Genomic DNA, 19,852 nt, shown 5'->3' with positions numbered 1-19,852 from the left:
GGAATGTTAGGATTAAACAGGCCGGTCAAGAGGGCACGTGTGTTCGCGCACTTACGGGCTCTGAAGGCGGATGTAATGTTGCTGCAGGAGACACATTTGAAAGTGGCAGACCAGATTAGATTACGGAAGGCCTGGGTTAGCCAAGTCTTCCACTCGGGGCTTGCCGCTAAGACCAGAGGGGTCGCGATCATGATTAACAAACGGGTTAAATTTGAGGCGGACAGGACAGTTGTGGATGGGGGTGGTAGATTTCGCATGGTCCGGGGCAAGCTTGAGGGGGTGAGGGTGGTCCGAGTGAATGTTTACGCTCCAAACTGGGATAATGTAGATTTCATCATGTTCACAAGGTTTATTCTCGTATTTACTTCTTTATTATGAGTAGGGACTTTTTGGGGGGGGTGAGGGATGCAGAATACTCGGCGATTATTATTTCGGACCATGCTCCACATTGGGTCGACCTGCAGGTCTGCAAAGAAAGTTACCAGCGCCCACAATGGAGTTAGAGGTGGGATTATTGGCAGATGAGAGGGTGTGTGAGAGAGGGGAAATGCATGCAGGACTACCTGCAGGTCAGCGATACTGGGGAAGTCTCAGCAGCGGTGCTCTGGGAGGCGCTGAAGGCAGTGGTGAGAGGGGAACTGATCTCAATCCGAGCCCATAGGGACAGAACGGATAGGGTGGAGATGGGACAGACTGGTGCAGGAGATGATACGGACGGATAGGGAATATGCGGAGTCCCCGAGGGCAGAGCTACTTGGGGAACGACGGAGACTGCAGGCGGAGCTGGGGCTATCCATTAGGAAGGCCGTAGAGCAGCTCAGAAAGGCCAAGGGGCGGTGTATTAGTATGGGGAGAAAGCCAGCAGAATGCTTGCACAGCAACTTAGGAAGAGGGAGGCGGCCAGGGAAATAGGGACAGTAGTGGATGGGGCAGGGAACCGGGTTGGAGACCCGGCAGGATTGAACAGGGTATTCAGGGACTTTTACAGCAAGCTGTATACCTCGGAACCCCCCACAGGGCCGGAGGGGATGAGGCGCTTCTTGGATGGGCTGACCTTCCCAAAGATGGGCAGGGGGATGGTAGAGGGGCTGGGGGCCCCGATTAGAGCTGAAGAAGTAATGGGGGGCTTGAAGGCCAAAGCCCCGGGGCCGGATGGATATCCAGTGGAGTTCTACAAAAAGTTCTCGTGGATAGTGGGTCCGGTGCTGGTTAGGATGTTTAACGAGGCGAGGGACAATGGGGTGCTACCCCAAACGATGTCGCAAGCCACCATCTCGCTGATATTAAAACGGGATAAAGATCCGGAAGCCTTATGGGTCCTATAGGCCAATCTCCCTGATTAATGTGGACGCTAAACTGCTGGCCAAGATCCTGCCGACCAGAATCGAAGATTGCGTACCGGACATGATTGTGGAGGACCAAACTGGGTTTGTTCAGGGCAGGCAGCTGGTAGCCAATCTAAGAAGGCTACTCAATGTGACTATGATGCCCCCGGAGGTCAGAGAGGTGGAGGTAGTGGTGGCAATGGATGCCGAAAATACTTTTGACTGGGTAGAGTGGGACTATTTATGGGAGGTGCTGGGACGGTTTGGGTTTGGAGAAGGCTTTGTGGACTGGGTTAGACTGCTATATCAGGCCCTGGAGGCTAGTGTAAGGACGAACAGGATGACATCTGAGTATTTTAGACTACACAGTGGGACAAGACAGGGATGCCCCCTCTCTCCACTGCTGTTTGCATTGGCCATAGAATCGCTGGCAATTGCTCTGAGAGCGGCAAGGGGATGGAAGGGAATGGTCGTTTGGGGGGGGGGGGGGGTGTTGGGGGGATAGAACACAAGGTCTCGCTCGACGCGGATGATCTGCTTTCGTATGTGTCGGATCCAGCGGCAGGGATGGACGGGATTATGGAAACCCAAGGGGAATTTGTCCGGTTTTCGGGCTACAAGTTGAACATGGCAAAAAGCGAGATGTTTGTGGTGCAGGCGACGGGTCAGGAAAATAGGCTGAGGGAGCTACCGTTTAGGCTGGTTTGGGAAAGTTTTAGGTATTTAGGGATACAAGTGGCGCGTGACTGGGGTAAGATGCATAAGTTGAACTTGTCTAGGCTGGTGGAGCAAATGAGGAGCGTGTTTTGGAGGTGGGATGCGCTCCCGCGGTCACTAGCGGGGAGAGTCCAGACGGTGAAGATGACGATCTTCCCGAGATTCCTGTTTATTTTTCAATATCTCCCTATTTTCATTCCACGGTCCTTCTTTAAAAGAATCAATAAAATTATCCTGGGATTTGTTTGGGCGAGGAAGTCCCCGTGGGTAAAGGGGGGGATGCTGGAATGGAACCGTAGCGAGGGGGGGACTGGTGTTACTGAACCTCAGCAACTACTACTGGGCGGCTAACATAGCCATGATAAGGAAATGGATGGTGGGTACGGGGTCGGTTTGGGAGCGGTTGGAGGCTGCTTCGTGCAGGGGCACCAGCTTGGCAGCCCTGGTCACGGCTCCCCTGCCGCTCCCGCTGGCCAGGTACTGCACCAGCCCTATAGTGGTGGCGGCTCTGTGGATTTGGGGCCAATGGAGGACTCATGCGGGGGAAGTGGGAGTGTCGATCTGGTCCCCAATATGTGACAACCACCGATTTGTCCCGGGGAAGATGGATGGTGGGTTTTGAGCGTGGCGGAGGGCAGGGGTGGGAAGGATGGGCGACCTGTTCCTGGAAGGGAGCTTCGCAAGCATGAGGGCGCTGGAGGAGAAGTTTATGTTGGTGAGGGGGAATGACTTTCGGTAATTGCAGGTACGAGATTTCGTACGTAGAGAGGTCCCATCCTTTCCACGCCTTCCACCAAGGGGGATCCAAGACCGGGTAGTTTCCAGGGATGAGGTAGGAGAGGGGAGGGTCTCGGATATTTATAAGGAGCTTATGGGAGCGGAGGACACAGGGACCGAGGAACTGAAACTCAAGTGGGAGGAGGAGCTTGGTGGGAAGTTGGAGGGAGGCGTATGGGCAGACGCTCTGAGGAGGGTAAATGCAACCGCAACATGTGCCAGGCTCGGCCTGATTCAGTTCAAGGTAGTTCACCGGGCCTACATGACGGTGGCTCAGATGAGCAAATTCTTTGGGCTGGAGGACGTGTGCTAGATGTGGGGGAGGATCAGCGAACCATGTCTACATGTTCTGGGCATGTCCAAAACTCAGGGGATACTGGCAGGGATTTGCGGACGTCATATCCCAGGTACTGAAAACAAGGGTGGCGATGAGTCCAGAGGTGGCGATTTTTGGGGTGTCAGAAGACCCGGGAGTCCAGGAGGGGATAGAGGCCGATGTGGTGGCCTTTGCTTCCTTGATAGCCTGGCGACGAATACTGTTGGCCTGGAGGGACTCAAATCCCCCAAAGACTGAAGTATGGCTGTCGGACATGGCAAGCTTTCTCGGCTTGGAAAAAAAAATCAAGTTTGCCGTACGAGGATCACTATCGGGGCTCGCCCGGAGGTGGCAACTATTCATTGACTTCTTCGTGGGGAACTAATCGTCGGGGGGGGGGAGAGGAGATAGAATGGTGTAGAGTAGGGGGGAAGAATAGTCGGGTCTATTTGCGAGAGAGGTACTGTTACTTGCACTTTTTTGTAATTGGTACCTGCACACTAATGTATATTGTTACTGTTTACAATGCCAAAAAATACCTCTGTAAAATTGTCAGTTTAAAAAAAAAAAGAATGCAGGAGATGTTGGTGCTGATACCGTTGAGCGGGAACCATTGGTTTAAGCCAGGGTAGACGGATGGCATTTATAGGAGGTGGAGAGAGGTGGGGCTGGTGAGGGTGAGCAATTTATATTTGGAGGAGAGATTTGCAAGTCTCGAAGAGCTGCGAGAGAGGGTGGAGCTGTATAAGGGAAGCAAGTTCAGGTATGCAAGTGAAGTACTTTGTGCGGAAGGAATGGAGAGAGTTTCCCAAGCTGCCGCAATACCCTGTTGGAGCGGTTGCTGCTCCCAGATGTGGAAAAGGAAGGTAGGGGGTGAAATGGGGAAAAACTTGCACAAACTGTGAGGAGTGAAGAATTAAAAAAATTATTCATGATTTTATACTTTTGAATATGCTTGGAACAAAATACATTTATATTAAAAAAAAAAGGCTGTGGCCCTGCTGAACCCAACAGAACAAGAGATGCAGCCTGCAGTTCCATCCATTTTGACACTAGTTGCTGTGAGGTAGAGTTGCGAACTCTGGTGAATATATTTGAGGGTTTTGTCACATGACTTTCGGACTCCAACCACCCTACCTCCACTCCGTGATTTATCATTCAACACATCAGTTTTCGTAGCACTGGACCGTTCCATGCTAATTTGAAAACAAACACTCTTGTTAGCTATTTCCTGGTTCTCCGGCAAATAGTCAATTTTTTCCCATCCCAATATTTTATAACTAAAGCTAAAGTCTTCAAAGAAACTGAAAACTAAACAGTTTTTTAAAATCAATGCCCTGCGTGGTTACCCGTAGCAGTGTCCTGGAGATTGTTCTTCAATTCCTAGAAGCTCTTGTCAGTCCTGGAGGATTTATAATTCCGTTTCAACTTACTTAAGGCAGTTTGAATTAAGGCAGTTTGAATAGACAAGTCTGGAGATAACAACAGCAGGGATGAGGTTCACAGCAGCAAATAGACTGAGGTGGGGCACTATTACAGATGTGGCTACCTTCTACTAAGGTTGACTAATATATATATATATTTTGTCAGGTTGGCAACTCTGGTTTGGCATACTCCTGATGTTTACTCACATGGTGTCTGTCAAATGACATCGCTTGTGATGCTTAATCACATGACATTGTGCATGAAGGGTGTTGATAAGAGAAATTGGCCCAAAGTACGATAGATCACAAAGGGAATTATAGCACTAAAGTTTGTTGTACATTTCAATCAATGGTTCATACTACAGGGAATAAGAGTGACATTAAAGTAGTGTACTACTATAAAGAAGTGCTATATCTGCAAATTGATAACTGATGAAACTTTTCAATAATAGTGTTTGGGCTTTGTGAAGTGTAACTTGATACTCCTTTGGTTTGAATGTTAAACTTTAAAGGACTAGTTATGGAGAGGCAATGGCATGATGGTATTGTCACTAGGCTAGTAATCCAGAGACCCAGAGTCAAGCTCTGGGAACCTGGGTTCAAATCCTGCCACGGCAGATGGTGAAATGTGAATTCAATGAAAATCTGGAATTAAAAAGTCTAAAGGTGAGCATGAAACCATTGTTGATTGTCGTAAAAACCCATCTGATTCACTTAATGTCCTTTAGGGAAGGTAATTTGTCGCCCTTATCTGGTCTGGCCTACGTGTGTCTACAGCAATGTGGTTAACTCTTAAATGTTCTCGAGGGTGGACAATAAATGCCGGTCCAACCAGCGACGTCCACATCCGATAAATTAATAATTTTTAAAATCTGTATGGAAAATATTTTTTTTTAATCGTGTGATATGTTCAATTTTTCTTGTGTGTTTGTATGGAACTTGCAGAATTGTCAGAGCAGTGAAACCTTGCAATTTCTGTCCTGCCAGCGTAAAGAGGTCTGATTTTTATAGGGCCAGAGGTTTTGAAAACATTAAGTCGTGTTTTGGTAAAAAGTCTAGCATGCTTTGTTGACAGAATGTTGCATACCCTATCGGGCGCCTCTCATCTGTGTTTTTAAATGAGTAATATAAGAGCGTAAGGTTTTAGAAGCTTAAGTATTGAATAATATTATGGTTTTTCAGTTTAATTGCATGTTAGATTCATGAATGTTCTTTCGGAATTCAGATTTACAGAAAATTACTGGAGAACCATTGTATTAACTCTGGATATGCTGATTTTAAAAGAAACTTTTTAAAATGGATTAGTTGGGTTCCCAATGTTGGACCTAGCGTGTATTGCCCAGTCTGCTGATATTGATTCTGTTATTCCTACTTATCCTTGGGTCTGTCCTCTGGCTGTGCCGCCTGTCTCCCGTGGTCACGCACACATTCCCACCGCACTTCGTTCCCCCCTCCCCCTTTCCTTTGCATTTCGTGGCTCGTCTCTGCAACCCCCCGCCACCGCCACGCTCTACTAGTTGCTGGCTACGAACAGGTCTTGGAAAAAGTTGGTGAACGGCTTCCACATCTGGAAGCCCTCTTCCGACCCATGGATGGCAAATTTCATCTTCTGCAGTTGGATGAATTCCGACAGGTCAGACAGCCAGTGTGCAGTTTTAGGGTGGTGTTGCTGATTGGTAGCCGAGCAGGATTCTTTGGGCGATTAGGGAGGCCAAAAGCTAGGGTGTCAGCCCATCTCCCAAGTTCTGGCTGCTCTGTGACCCCAAAGATTGCCACTTCTTGGCATGGCTCCACCCTCACCCCCGCAACCTTGGATACTGCCTCAAAGAAGGTTGTCCAGAATCCAGACAGCGCCCCCCCCTCCCCCGATGCCTAGTTCATCCTGGCATTTTTCTCTTGTTTAGTCCAGGGGGGAGCGTACCTCCTTGAACAGCCACCCATACAGGTCGCCACAGATCCCTTTCCCTCGTCGCCCTTGTCCAACAGTTCCTCAACTACCGAATGTCTGGACGTCCGTGGTCGATGTTTCCCTAGGAGGAAGTTTTTGATCTGAATGTATGTTAATACGTTCCCTTCGGGTCGTTGGAACCTCGCTAAGTGTTTCTCCAGAGTCACTAGTCTGTCGCCTGTACATTTCCCTAACCGTCAATGTCCCCATGTCCTGTCTCCACCTTTTGAATGTGGGGTCCATTGTTGTTGGCGTGAACCTGTGGTTGTTACTGATGGGGGCAGAAGTGCTGCCTCATTTGATACCGTGTTTCGAGTGTGGCTGCCACCGCTGGGCTTCTTGAGTGTTTGGTTGGAAGAGATGGGAGTGCTGTCGTGACTAAGGCTCAGAGGTTCATCCCTATGCAGGAACTCTCCTCCATCTTCTCCCTGTTTTGGGGATGTAGATTGTTATGGATCTGAACAGGAAGAGGAACCTGGGCAGTACGTTCATTTTGATTGTCTGCACTTTCACTGCCAGCGACAGTAGGAGTGTGTCCCACCTCTGCAAATCCTTTTTTTTTAATAAACAATTTTATTGAGGTCGTTTTTGGCTTTATAAACAGTTACAGACATCATCAGAAAGGAAGCAAAAAAGGCAAAAATGTGCAAACATCCACGTACTTTCAATACTTCCATCTTAACATATTGCACAAGCCCCCTCCCCTCCCACCGGACATGTCGAGGAAACTCGACATGTCCGCAAGCCACCACTCAGTCTTCGGGGGCTTTGAGTCCCTCCACGCCAATAATATTCGTCGCCGGGCTATCAGGGAAGCAAAGGCCAACACATCGGCCTCTTTCTCCCCCTGGACGCCCGGGTCTTCCGAAACCCCAAAAATTGCCACCCCTGGACTCATCACCACACTTGTTTTTAGCATCTGGGACATGACCCCCGCAAATCCCTCCCAGTACCCCCTCAGCTCAGGGCATGCCCAAAACATGTGAACATGGTTCGCTGGTCCTCCCGCGCACCTAGCGCATTTGTCCTCTATCCCGAAAAATTTGCTCATCCGAGCCACCGTCATATGGGCCCGGTGAACGACCTTAAATTGGATCAGCCCGAGCCTAGCACATGTCGCGGTCGAATTTACCCTACTCAGGGCCTCTGCCCACAGCCCATCCTCCATTTCCCCGCCTAGCTCCTCCTCCCATTTAAGTTTCAGTTCCTCTGTCTGGGACCCTTCCTCCCTCATGAGCACCTTATATATACCCGAGACTCTGCCCTCCCCTTCTTCCCTCCTAGAGACTATTCTGTCGAGGATCCCCATTGGCGGGAGGCGCGGGAAAGATGGGACCTGTCTACGAACAAAGTCCCGCAACTGTAGGTATCTAAAATCATTTCCCCTTACCAACCCAAATTTCTCCTCCAAGCTCCTCAAACTCGCGAAGCTCCCTTCCAGGAACATATCACCCAACCTTCCCGCCCCTGCTCGCCGCCATACTCGGAACCCCCCATCCATACTGCCGGGGGCAAACCGATGGTTGTCGCAGATTGGCGCCCAGACAGACACCCCCATCTCCCCCACATGCCTCCTACACTGGCCCCATATCCGCAGGGTCGCCACCACTACTGGGCTGGTGGTGTACTTGGCCGGCGGCAGCGGTAGAGGAGCCGTGACCAGGGCTTCCAAGCTGGAGCCCCTGCACGAAGCCGCCTCCACCCGCTCCCAAATAGACCCCGTACCCACCATCCACTTCCTTATCATAGCGATGTTGGCCGCCCAGTAATAATTGACCAGACTCGGCAAAGCCAGTCCTCCCTCGCTGCGGTTCCTCTCCAACATCGCCTTCTTCACCCGCGGAGACTTTCCCGCCCAGACAAAGCTCATGATCAGCCCGTTAACTCTTTTGAAGAAGGACTGTGGGATAAAGATCGGGAGGCACTGAAAAATAAACAAAAATCGAGGGAGGATTGTCATCTTTACAGTCTGCACCCTCCCTGCCAGCGACAGCGGGAGTGCATCCCATCTCCGAAACTCTCCCTTCATTTGCTCCACCACCCTGGCCAAATTTAACTTATGCAGCCTGCCCCAGTCTCGTGCCACCTGGATTCCCAAATACCGGAACTTTTCCTCAACTAGCCTAAACGGTAGCCCTCTCAATCTGTTCTCCTGGCCCCTTGCCTGGACCACAAACATTTCACTCTTGACCGTGTTTAATTTGTATCCTGAGAACTTGCCGAACTTCCTCAGCATTCCCAGTATAGTTCCCATCCCGGCCACTGGGTCCGACACGTACAGGAGCAGGTCGTCTGCATAAAGAGAAACCCTGTGTTCAACCCCGCCCCTCACCATCCCCTTCCAACCCTCTGCGGCTCTCAGCGCAATCGCCAGCGGCTCTATGGCCAGCGCAAACAGCAGCGGGGAGAGCGGGCAGCCCTGTCTGGTCCCTCGGTACAACCTAAAGTACTCCGACACTTCTCTGTTTGTCCTGACGCTGGCCCTCGGGGCCTGATATAATAATTTGATCCAATCCACCAATCCCTCCCCGAACCCAAACCGTCCGAGCACCTCCCATAGATAGTCCCACTCCACCCGGTCAAAGGCCTTCTCGGCGTCCATTGCCACCACTACCTCCACCTCTCTACCTGCCGGGGGCATCATTATCACATTGAGCAATCTCCTCAGATTGGCCGCCAGCTGCCTACCTTTCACGAACCCCGTTTGATCCTCCCCAATCACCTCCGGTACACAGTCCTCCATTCTACCCGCCAGTACCTTTGCCAGGAGCTTGGCGTCTACATTAATCAGGGAGATTGGCCTGTAGGACCCGCACACCTCCGGGTCTTTACCCCGCTTCAATATCAGAGATATGGTGGCTTGTGACATTGTCGGCGGCAGGGTCCCTCTGTCCCTTGCCTCATTGAAAACCCTCGCCAAGACCGGGCCCACCAGCTCAGAGAACTTCCTATAAAACTCTACTGGGTATCCATCCGGCCCCGGGGACTTCCCCGACTGCATGGCCTTTAGGCCCCCCAATACCTCCTCTACTCTAATCGGGGCCCCCAGCTCTTCCACTCGCCCCCCCCCCCCCCCCCCCCCCCCCCCCCCCCCCCGGGCTGGGTCACTGTCTGTGTGGAGTCTGCACGTCCTCCCCCTGTGTGCGTGGGTTTCCTCCGGGTGCTCCGGTTTCCTCCCACAGTCCAAAGATGTGCGGGTTAGGTGGATTGGCCATGCTAAATTGCCCGTAATGTCCTAATAAAAGTAAGGTTAAGGGGGGGGTTGTTGGGTTACGGGTATAGGGTGGATACGTGGGTTTGAGTAGGGTGATCATGGCTCGGCACAACATTGAGGGCCGAAGGGCCTGTTCTGTGCTGTACTGTTCTATGAATGTTAACCCGTCCAGAGACCTTTTCATACCCTCCGGTTCTTCCGGCGGCTCCGAAGTATACAGCTTACGATAGAAGTCCCGGAATACCCTATTCAATTCTGCCGGATCCCCCACTTTGCGCCCCCCCCTCGTCCCTCACTCTACCTATTTCCCTGGCCGCCTCCCTCCTCCTGAGTTGCTGCGCTAACAGTCTGCTAGCCTTTTCCCCATGCTCGTACACCACTCCCCTCGCCTTCCTAAGCTGTTCCACGGCCCTGCTCGTGGATCCTGCCCCCAGTTCCGCTTGTAGTCTCTTCCTCTCCCTGAGTAAAACCTCCCCCGGGGACTCCGCGTGCTCTTCATCTATCCGACCCATTTCCCTAACCAATCTATCCATCTCTGCCCGGTCTGCCTTTGCTCTGTGGGCCCCAATTGAAATCAGCTCCCCCCCGCACTACTGCCTTTAGCGCCTCCCACAAGGTTGCCGCTGAGACCTCCCCAGTGTCATTCACCTGCAGGTAATTTTTTATACATTTCCGAAGCCTCTCGCAGATCCCCTCCTCCGACAGCAGTCCCACATCTAGCCTCCATTGCGGGCGTTGATAGCTCGCTCCCCCGAACTGCAGTTCCACCCAATGCGGGGCATGGTCTGAAATGGTAATTGCTGAGTATTCCGTGTTCTTTACCTCCCCCAGACAGTCCCTGCTTAGTACAAAGAAATCTATCCTGGAATATACTTGTTGGCTGTCCATCTCTCCAGGGGACCACTGCCCCCATTTGCTCCATAAACCCTTTCAGCTCCCTTGCCATTGCTGAGAGTCTACCCGTTCTGGGACATGACCGATCCAAAGTCGGGTCAAGGACCATGTTAAAGTCCCGTCCCATTATTAACCTGCGAGAATCCAAGTCCGGGATCTTCCCCAGCACTCTTTTAATGAAGTCCACGTCATCCCAGTTCGGGGCATATATATATACAGCACCATTCTTCTCCCCTCCAGTCTGCCCCATACCATCAGGTATCTGCCCCCCCTGTCTGCGGATATGCCCTCTGCCTCAAATTGCACGCGCTTGTTGATCATGATTGCCACCCCTCTGGACTTCGAGTCCAAGTCCGAGTGGAAGACCTGACTAATCCAGCCCTTCCTTAGCCTGGTCTGGTCTGACACTTTCAGATGTGTCTCCTGCAACATAATTACGTCCGCCCTCGGGGCCCGCAAGTGCGCGAACACCCGCGCCCTCTTAACCGGCCCATTCAGTCCCTTGACGTTCCAGATGATCAGCCTGGTCGGGGGGCACATCCCACCCCCCCCACCCCGCCGGTCAGCCATAGCCTTTCTCGGGCCGGCCCCTGACCCGTGCGTCGCGCCATTCCTGGCCCGCCCTTTGGCTGCCTCCACCCTCGACCTCCTTTCCAGTGCCTATTTCAAGTCCCTCTCCCGTCAGCAGAACAACCCCCCCCTCCCCTAACCCCATCCCCCGATACCACCACCCCTGCCATCTACTGGCTGTAACTTCCCCCCCCATCTGACTCCCTTGACTAGCCAATCTGCTAGCCTGTCTCATTCCCATTGTTTCCCCGTCCTCCTCCCCACCCACTGGGGCAAGCCGGCTCCAGTGTCTTCCGCGAGCTGCACAAACCAGCCCAAACAGGAAAAAAAAAAGAAGCAAAACACAGAAAAAAGAGAAAAAGCACATAAATGTCCATGAACAAAGGAAAGAGTCTCAAATGTTCCGCTTGGCCCCTTTGGCCCAGCAAACCGTTAAGCAGCAGTCCAGGCACATTCGGCGTTCCTTCCCACAGAAATCCTCGGGCCCTAACTCGCGTCCTTGGGGCCTCCTTTCGGGACCAGCCCCAGGTCCCTCACAAAATCCATCGCTTCTTCGGGCTCGGAGAAGTAGTGGTGTTGACCCTGGTGCGTGACCCATAGCCGAGCTGGGAACAGCAGACCAAACTTCACGTGCTTCTTGAACAGCACCTCCTTGACATTCTTAAAGGCTGCTCGCCGCCGAGCCACCTCCTGGCTTAGATCCTGATAAATGCGGAGAACACTGTTGTTCCACGTGCTGCTCTTGGCGCTCTTTGCCCACTGCAGCACCCGCTCCTTGTCCACGAACCTGTGGAACCTAATCACCATCGGACGGGGGGGGGGGGTCCGCCTGGCCGCCCCTGCCTTGCCTGCACTCTGTGTGCCCCCTCCAGCTCCAGCGGTCGCGGAAAGGCTTCGGCCCCCATCAGCTGCTTCAGCAGGTCTGCTACAAACGCTGCAGCATCAGCTCCCTCAGCCCCCTCCGGTAGGCCGACCATCCTCAGATTGTTCCTGCGGACTCTATTCTCCAGCTCCTCCACTCTGTCCAGCAGTCTTCTCTGCCGCTCTTTCAGGCCGTCAACTTCTAGCGCTGCAACCGTTTGCGCATCCGCCTGCTCCTCCACCGCCTCTCCCACCTCCTTAACTTTAACATCCTGGGCGTCCAGCCTCTGGTTCAGCTGATCCACCGCTTTTTGGATTGGGTCCAAGCTGTCCTGCTTCAGCGCTTCAAAACTGGACTTCATTACCTGGATCATGTTATCCAGCGCCAGCTGGATTGCTGAGTCCGGGGTCTGTGTGTCCGCCATCTTAGGTCCCAGGTAATTTTCTTCAGGTCCTTGTCTCTGTCCCTTTTTCTCCTTCTTCTGCCTTCTGGAATCCCGCTGTTCCATGTGCCGCAGCCCGCTCCTCAGCACCTTCGCTGCCGCCTTCCTTCGCCCAGCTCCTTAAATTTTACCTCCTGGGCATCTGAAGTGGGTCCAAGCTGTCCCTCCTCAGCAACTCCAAACTTTTTTTCTTTGTCCTGGAGGAAGGAAGGTCCGTGGGTCCGCCATCTTACCGTTCAGGTCAGTTTCCTCCTTGCCTCCGTCTCTCTCTCTCTCTTTCTTCCTCTACCTGCTGGCGTCCCACAATTCCATCCGCTGCAGCCCGCTCTCCTCTTCTTTCACGGCAGCCTTTTTGCCGCCCCCGTGGTCCGCTATCGCGGGGAATCAGCTGTTAAGCCCTGCCGGAGTGAGAGCCCGCCGAATGTGCGGCTCACTCGAACATCGCCGCCACCGGAAGTCCCTGCAAATCCTTTTTAACTTCCTCCGCCTACTTGTCTTGTTCCATTTGTGGGTCAGTGTCCAGTCATGGGCAATTTGGATCCCCAGGTAGCGGAATTTGTTTTGCGCTTGTTTGAACGGTCATCCCTTCAGCTCTGTCCCTGTCCCTTGCGGATTCACCGGGAAGATTTCACTTTTGCTCTGGTTGAGTTTGTAGCCCGAAGGGGACTTTTGGTTGCGGCTATGCCTGGGTAGGTTGCACGTTCGGCAGCTCCTGCCGAAAATGGACTTTTGGGCCCTTTTGAGGAGCCCCAGCGGCACTTGGTTGACGATTCCAGGTGTGGGAAGACGGCAGTAAGGTCCCCCCAGCATTTATGGAGTGGACCAGGAGCGATGCGGTCAAAAAAGGGGCATTGTAGAAGAGAGGAGACCAGGCAGGTGGGCTCAATGGTCGCAGGAGCAGCAAGAGTTTCTACGAAGCTGCTTTGCGGAATTGAAGGCAGAGATGTTTGGCCCCTATGAAGGCGTCGATAGAAAGTCTGGTAGAGACCAGAGGATGCAGGGGACAGCGATTAAATAGGTGCAGCAGAAGGCCTCTGACGAGGACGCGATCCTGGCCTGGCAGTGAAGTTGGAGGTGCACGAGGCGCTCCATAAAAAGTGGCAGGTCGAGAAGGAAGAATTTGTGGATTCTGGGTCTCCCTGAAGGTGCGGAGGTGTCGGTTTCTGGGGCGTATGTAGCCACGATGCTGAGCACGCTGATGGGCGCGAGAGCCTTCCCGAGGCCCTTGGAGCTGGATGGGGCGCACAGAGTCCTGGTGAGGAGACCGAGGGCGAATGAGCCGCCGAGGGCTGTGGTGGTGAGGTTTCACCGTTACACCGACAGGGAGTGCATCTGGAGATGGGCGAAGGAGGAGCGGAGCAGCAGGTGAGAGAATGCTGAAATTCGCATTTACCAGGACTGGAGCACAGAGCTGGCCAAGAAGAGGGCAGGATTCAATCAGGCCAAGGCGGTTCTCCACGGAAAGAGGGTGAAGTTTGAGCTGTTGCAGCCTGCACGACTGTGGGTCACATATCAGGACCGTCACCACTATTTTGATACGCCGGACGAGACGTGGACCTTTATCAAAAATGAGAAGCTGGACTCAAATTAGTGGTCTGTAGCATGTTTTGGGGATGTTGTGGAGTGGGAGAGGGTGATATTTGTGTTTCTTTTTTTTTCTGTTCGGGCACTGATCTGGGTGGGGTTGATCCCCGTGTTCGGTGGGGAGGGAGAAGGGGCCAGGAATCCTGGGCCTCTGGGGATGGGGGTGAGGTTGTAGGTGAATGGAGCTGCGCCATAGAGGGCGGGGTCAGCCCGGACTGGGAGCGTGGGTTTTCTTTTCCCACGGAAAGAGAGGGGGTGAGGCCGGACGCAGGGAGGTGGTATTTGACTGGAGTCCACATTGGTTTGGGGGGTGACTTGGATTTTAGGAGGGAATTCTGCGGGGATCGGTGGTAGAGGCGGGAGCGGCCGGGGTCTGCAAGAGTCAGCTGATTTACGGGCGTGCAATGTGTGTTGGGGGGGGGGGGGTCAAGCAATTGCCCGGCCGGGGGGGGAGAGAGAAACAGGGCACTGATCCCGAGAGTAGAGGGGACGGAGTACTCGGCCATTGCGATTTCGGATCACGCCCCGCATTGGGTGGAGCTGGAGTTGCGAGAAGAGAGGGGCCAGCGCCCATTGTGGCGCTTGGACGTGGGATTATTGGCGGATGAGGAGGTTTGTGGGCTGGTCCGGGGGTGTATACAGAGGTATATGGAGGCCAATGACAATGGGGAGGTCTCGGTGAGTGTGGTCTGGGAGGTGCTGAAGGCGGTGGTTAGAGGGGAGCTGATCTCCATCAGGGCTCACAGAGAAGAGGGAGAGGAGGGAGAGGGATAGATTGGTAGGAGAGATACTTACGGTGGATAGGGGATATGCGGAATCCCCCGAGGAGGGGCTGTTGAAGGAGCGCCGGAGCCTCCAAACGGAGTTTGACTTGTTGACGACGGGGAAAGCTGAGGCCCAGTGGAGGAAGGTACAAGGAGCAGCGTATGAATATGGGGAGAAGGTGAGTCGGATGCTGGCGCATCAGCTGCGGAAGAAGGAGGCGGCTAGGGAAATTGGGAGAATCGGGGACAAGGGAGGGAATACGGTGCGAAGTCCATTCAGGATAAATGAGGTCTTTAGGGACTTTTATGAGAACTTGTACAAATCAGAGCCCCCGGAGGCGGGGAGGGGATGCGGCGGTTCCTGGACCAATTGAGGTTTCCGAGGATGGAGGAGGAGCAGGTAGAGGGCTTGGGGCCCCCGATTGGGATGCAGGAGCTGGTTAAGGGGTTGGGGAGTATGCAGGCGGGCAAGGCCCGGGACCGGATGGCTTCCCGATTGAATTTTATAGGAAGTTTTCTGAACTGTTGGCTCTGTTGCTGTTGAGAACTTTTAACGAGGCGAGAGAAAAAGGAAGTCTCCCCCCAACGATGTCGCGAGCTCTGATCTCGCTTATTCTTAAGCGGGACAAAGACCCACTGCAGTGTGGCTCGTATAGGCTGATTTCACTCTGTAATGTGGATGCCAAGTTGTTGGCGAAGGTTATGGCCACTAGGATTGAAGATTATGTCCCGGGAGTGATACATGAGGATCAGACGGGATTTGTGAAGGGCAGGCAGTTGAATGCAAATGTGTGGAGGCTTCTGAATGTGATTATGATGCCCTCGGAGGGGGGGATACAGAGGTGGTGGCAGCTATGGACGCGGAGAAGGCCTTTGACCGGGTGGAGTGGGAGTACCTGTGGGAGGTGCTGGGTAGGTTTGGGTTTGGGGAGGGTTTCATAGGGTGGGATAAATTGTTATACCAGGCCCTGGTGGCGAGTGTGTCGACGAACCGGTTGAGGTCAGAGTACTTTAGACTATATTGTGGAACGAGGCAGGGGTACCCTCTGTCCCCCCTGTTGTTTGCTTTGGCAATTGAGGCATTGGCTATGGCGCTGCGAGAATCTAGAAGCTGGAGGGGTTTTGTCCGGGGGGGGGAGAGGAGCACCGCGTCTCACTATATGCGAATGATTTGCTTTTGTATATTACGGACCCGGTAGAGAGGATGGGGGAGGTTATGCAGACCCTCGGAGTTTGCAGACTTCTCGGGGTATAAGCTTAATGTTGGGAAGAGCGAGCTCTTTGTGGTGCATGCGCGGGGCCAGGAAAAGAGGTTGGAGGAGCTGCCGCTCAAGACAGTGGAGAGGAGTTTTCGGTATTTGGGTTTTCAGGTGGCCAAGAGTTGGGGGGTCTTGCATAGGCTCAATCTGGCGTGGCTGGTGGACCAGATGGAGGAGGACTTTAACAGGTGGGACATGCTTCCGCTCTCCCTAGCGGGTAGGGTGCAGTCTGTCAAGATGACGGTCCTCCCTAGGTTTTTGTTCCTGTTGCAGTGTCTCCCCATCCTCATCCCTAAGGCCTTTTTCAAGCGAGTGAGCAAGAGTATCATGGGATTTGTGTGGGCCAATAAGACCCCGAGGGTTATAAGACTGTTCTTGGAGCGCAGTCGGGGGGGGGGGGGGGTGCTGCCGAATCTGTGTAGCTACTACTGGACAGCAAACGTGTCGGTGCTTCGGAAGTGGATGCTGGGGGGAGAGGGGGCGGCGTCTTGTGTAGGTACTAGCCTGGGGGCACAGGTGACAGCACCATTGCCACTTCCGCCGACGCGGTATACCACGAGCCCGGTGGTGACGGCGACGCTGAAGATTTGGGGGCAATAGAGGCGGCATAGGGGGGAGACGGGGGCCTCAGTTTGGTCCCCGATGTGGAATAACCATAGGTTTGCCCCGGACAGGATAGATGGTGGGTTCCGAAGCTGGCACCGGACGGGAATTAGAAGGCTGGGGGATCTGTTCATTGACGGGACTTTTGCCAGCTTAAAGGCACTGGAGGAGAAATTTGGGTTACCCCCGGGAAATGCCTTAAGGTACATGCAGGTTCGGCCGTTTGTCAGGAAGCAGGTAGGAGAATTTCCATTGCTGCCTACCCGAAGGATAAGGACAGGGTGATTTCGGGTGTGTGGGTCGGAGAGGGTAAGATCTCGGAAATACACCAGGAGCTGCAGGAGGCGGAGGAAGCCTCGGTGGAGGAGTTGAAGGGCAAATAGGAGGAGCAGCTGGGTGAGGAGCTGGATGAGGGCCTGTGGTCTGATGCCCTGGGCAGGGTCAATTCCTCCTCATCTTGCGCCAGGCTCAGCCTGATCCAGTTTAAAGTGTTACACAGGGCGCATATGACAGGGGCGAGGATGAGTACGTTTTTTGGGGTGGAGGACAGATGTGTGAGGTGTTCGGGGAGCCCAGAAAACCACACCCATATGTTCTGGGCACGCCCGGCGCTTGCGGAGTTCTGGAAGGGCTTTGCAAAGGTCATGTCCAAGGTCTTGGACACTCGGGTAAAACCGAGTTGGGGGATAGCATTATTTGGGGTATCGGACCGGGAGTGCAGGAGTCGAAAGAGGCTGGAGTTCTGGCCTTTGCCTCCTTGGTAGCCCGGAGAAGGCTCTTGTTATTGTGAAGGGATGCAAAGCCCTGCAGTGTGGAGGCTTGGATCAATGACATGGCGGGTTTCTTAGGTTGGAGAAGATAAAGTTTGCCTTGAGAGGGTCTCTGCAGGGGTTCTCCGTGCGGTGGCAACCATTCCTTGACTTTCTCGCAGAACGTTAGGTGGAGGTCAACAGCAGCAGCATCGTGGGGGGGGGTGATTTATTTTAGTTTTGGAAAGGGGCGCTTGCCATATTTTGTTTTGAGTTGGGTGTAAATTTGTTAAACTGTTTATCGTTTAGAGTGTTAAGTTGTTCTGTTTGGTTGGCATGTTGCCCGTTTCTCTTTGTATTCTTTTCCTTTATGGAGTGTTCTGTAAAACTTTTTGAAAAACTTTGAATAAATAGATTTTAAAAAAAAAAGGTTTGTAGCCCAAGAAAACTCCAAATTCCTTTTAAGCACTTCATGAACCCTGCCAAAAATGGCTTGGGGATCAGAGATGGAGGAGCAGGTCATCTGCATAGAGTGAGACTCTATGCTCTCTGTCCCCACCTCTGAATACCTCTCAGCCGTTTGCCGTTCTGAGGGCGATCGGTAGTGGCTCAATTGCCAGGGTGAACAGCAGTGGGGACAGTGGGCATCCCTGGCTCGAGTATCTGTCCAGCTGGAAGTGTTTAGAGGTGGTGGTGTCAGTCTGTTGGCTCGCCATGGGAGTGCTGTACAGTAGTTTCACCCAGGTGGTGATGCCTGATCGAAGCCCAAACTGTTCCACTACCTCAGGTATTTTCACTCTACTCCGAAAAAGGCCTTTTCTGTGTGCAGGGACGTGATCACTTCTGGTGTTCTTTCCCCGGATGGGGTGATTATCATTCATCAGGTGCCTGATGTTTGATGTCAGCTGCCTCCCCATGACAAACCCCAAGAGAGAAAATGCTGGAAAATCAAAGCAGGTCTGGCAGCATTTTGTCTTTTGGTTTCAGATTCCAGCATCTGCAGTAATATGCTTTTATCTTGACAAACTCCATTTGGTCCTGCGACCACCTCCACCACCTCTGGCATGCAGCTCTCTAGCCGCCTACCTAGGGGTTTTGTGTCTACATTTGAGCAGCGAGGTGTGTCTGTAAGACCCGCACTCAGTTGGGTCTTCGTCTTTCTTGGGTATCAGCGATATTACCAGTGTTGGTGGCAGGGAACCCTTTGCAGCAAGTCTGCAAACATCTCCCGCAAAGTGTGGGTTCGATGCTGGCACAAATCCTTTGTAAAAGTCCACCAGGAATCCATCTGCCCTGACACCTTCCATTCCTGCATGGATTTGATGCACTCCATGACTTCCCCCAGTACTAATGGTGCAACCAGGCTCCGCCTCCAAATTTCCACCACGACTGGCATGTCCAGTCCGTCGAGGAACTGCTTCATCTTCGAGTCCCCCTTGGGGATTGGAGTTGGAGTCCCCATCAGAAGGCCTTGAATGCCTCATTGACCTTTTCCGATTTGGCTACTGATGAGACCATCAATTCACGAGACATGTGCTTTAAGATATGAACAGTGGTTTTAATCTACTTACAACAGTAATATGCTTTTATCTTGACAAACTCCATTTGGTCCTGCGACCACCTCTGGCATGCAGCTCTCTAGCCTGTAACACGATGAACCCTGGATGAACTGGTCAGCTGACTCTGGGCATCGATCTTTATACAGCAGCCCAGGGGGAGGAGCCGTGGGCGGAGCCAAGGGTGGAGCCCTGTATAAACTCCTATGCATTCCCAGTGCTACTCCCCCTAGTGGTCGGGCAACGCAACTGCGCTTACAATAATATGGTATATATATTACAGTGTGAATTACATTCACCACAGCTACCATTCGGCTAGGGGCTTTTCACAGTAACTTCATTTGAAGCCTACATGTGACAAGTGATTTTCATTTCATTTTCATTTCATTTCATTGTGGCTGTCTGCTTTCTCAGCTGGTGTGCCAGCAGACGACTAGCTTTGTCGCCTTATTTGCAGAAGGTCCCCTGTGTCTGGCGGAGTTGGTGCACTGCTTTCCCCATAGAGAGCTTTTTTCATTTGTAGCTTTTTCTTCTCCGCCAGATGGTCTACGGTCGGAGCCACAGAGTACTGTCTGCCCTCCTCCAGTGTTATAATTGACCAGTTGTTGTCCAGCTGCCCCCTCCTTCCTGTCTCTGCGTGCTCTGTTTGTGATAATCTCTCTTCTGATCACCATGGGGGTGGGGGGCGACGTTGGATCCGGACCATCCCCAACCTCACATCCATGCGCTCTGGGTCATGATCGGAGATTACAATTGCGGAGTGTTCCACTCCTACTACCCCTTGAAGCACTGATTTCCCCACTACAAATAAGTCGATCCTGGTGTAGACCTTGTGTACCTGGGAGAAG

At 52.8% G+C, this 19,852-nt stretch overlaps 1 protein-coding gene across 1 annotated transcript in view; it reads left to right on the top strand.

Annotated features, from left to right (window-relative positions):
- Window positions 1-19,852, top strand: part of LOC119970889 — a gene marked incomplete at its 5' end in the record, with an annotated part of 434,610 nt that overhangs the window by 34,591 nt on the left and 380,167 nt on the right.

The sequence above is a fragment of the Scyliorhinus canicula genome, chromosome 9 (genome assembly GCF_902713615.1).
Source record: "Scyliorhinus canicula chromosome 9, sScyCan1.1, whole genome shotgun sequence".
Lineage (NCBI taxonomy): Eukaryota > Metazoa > Chordata > Chondrichthyes > Carcharhiniformes > Scyliorhinidae > Scyliorhinus > Scyliorhinus canicula.
The sequence above is the reverse complement of the archived record's forward strand: the minus strand, read 5'-3'. Positions and strand labels throughout refer to the sequence as shown.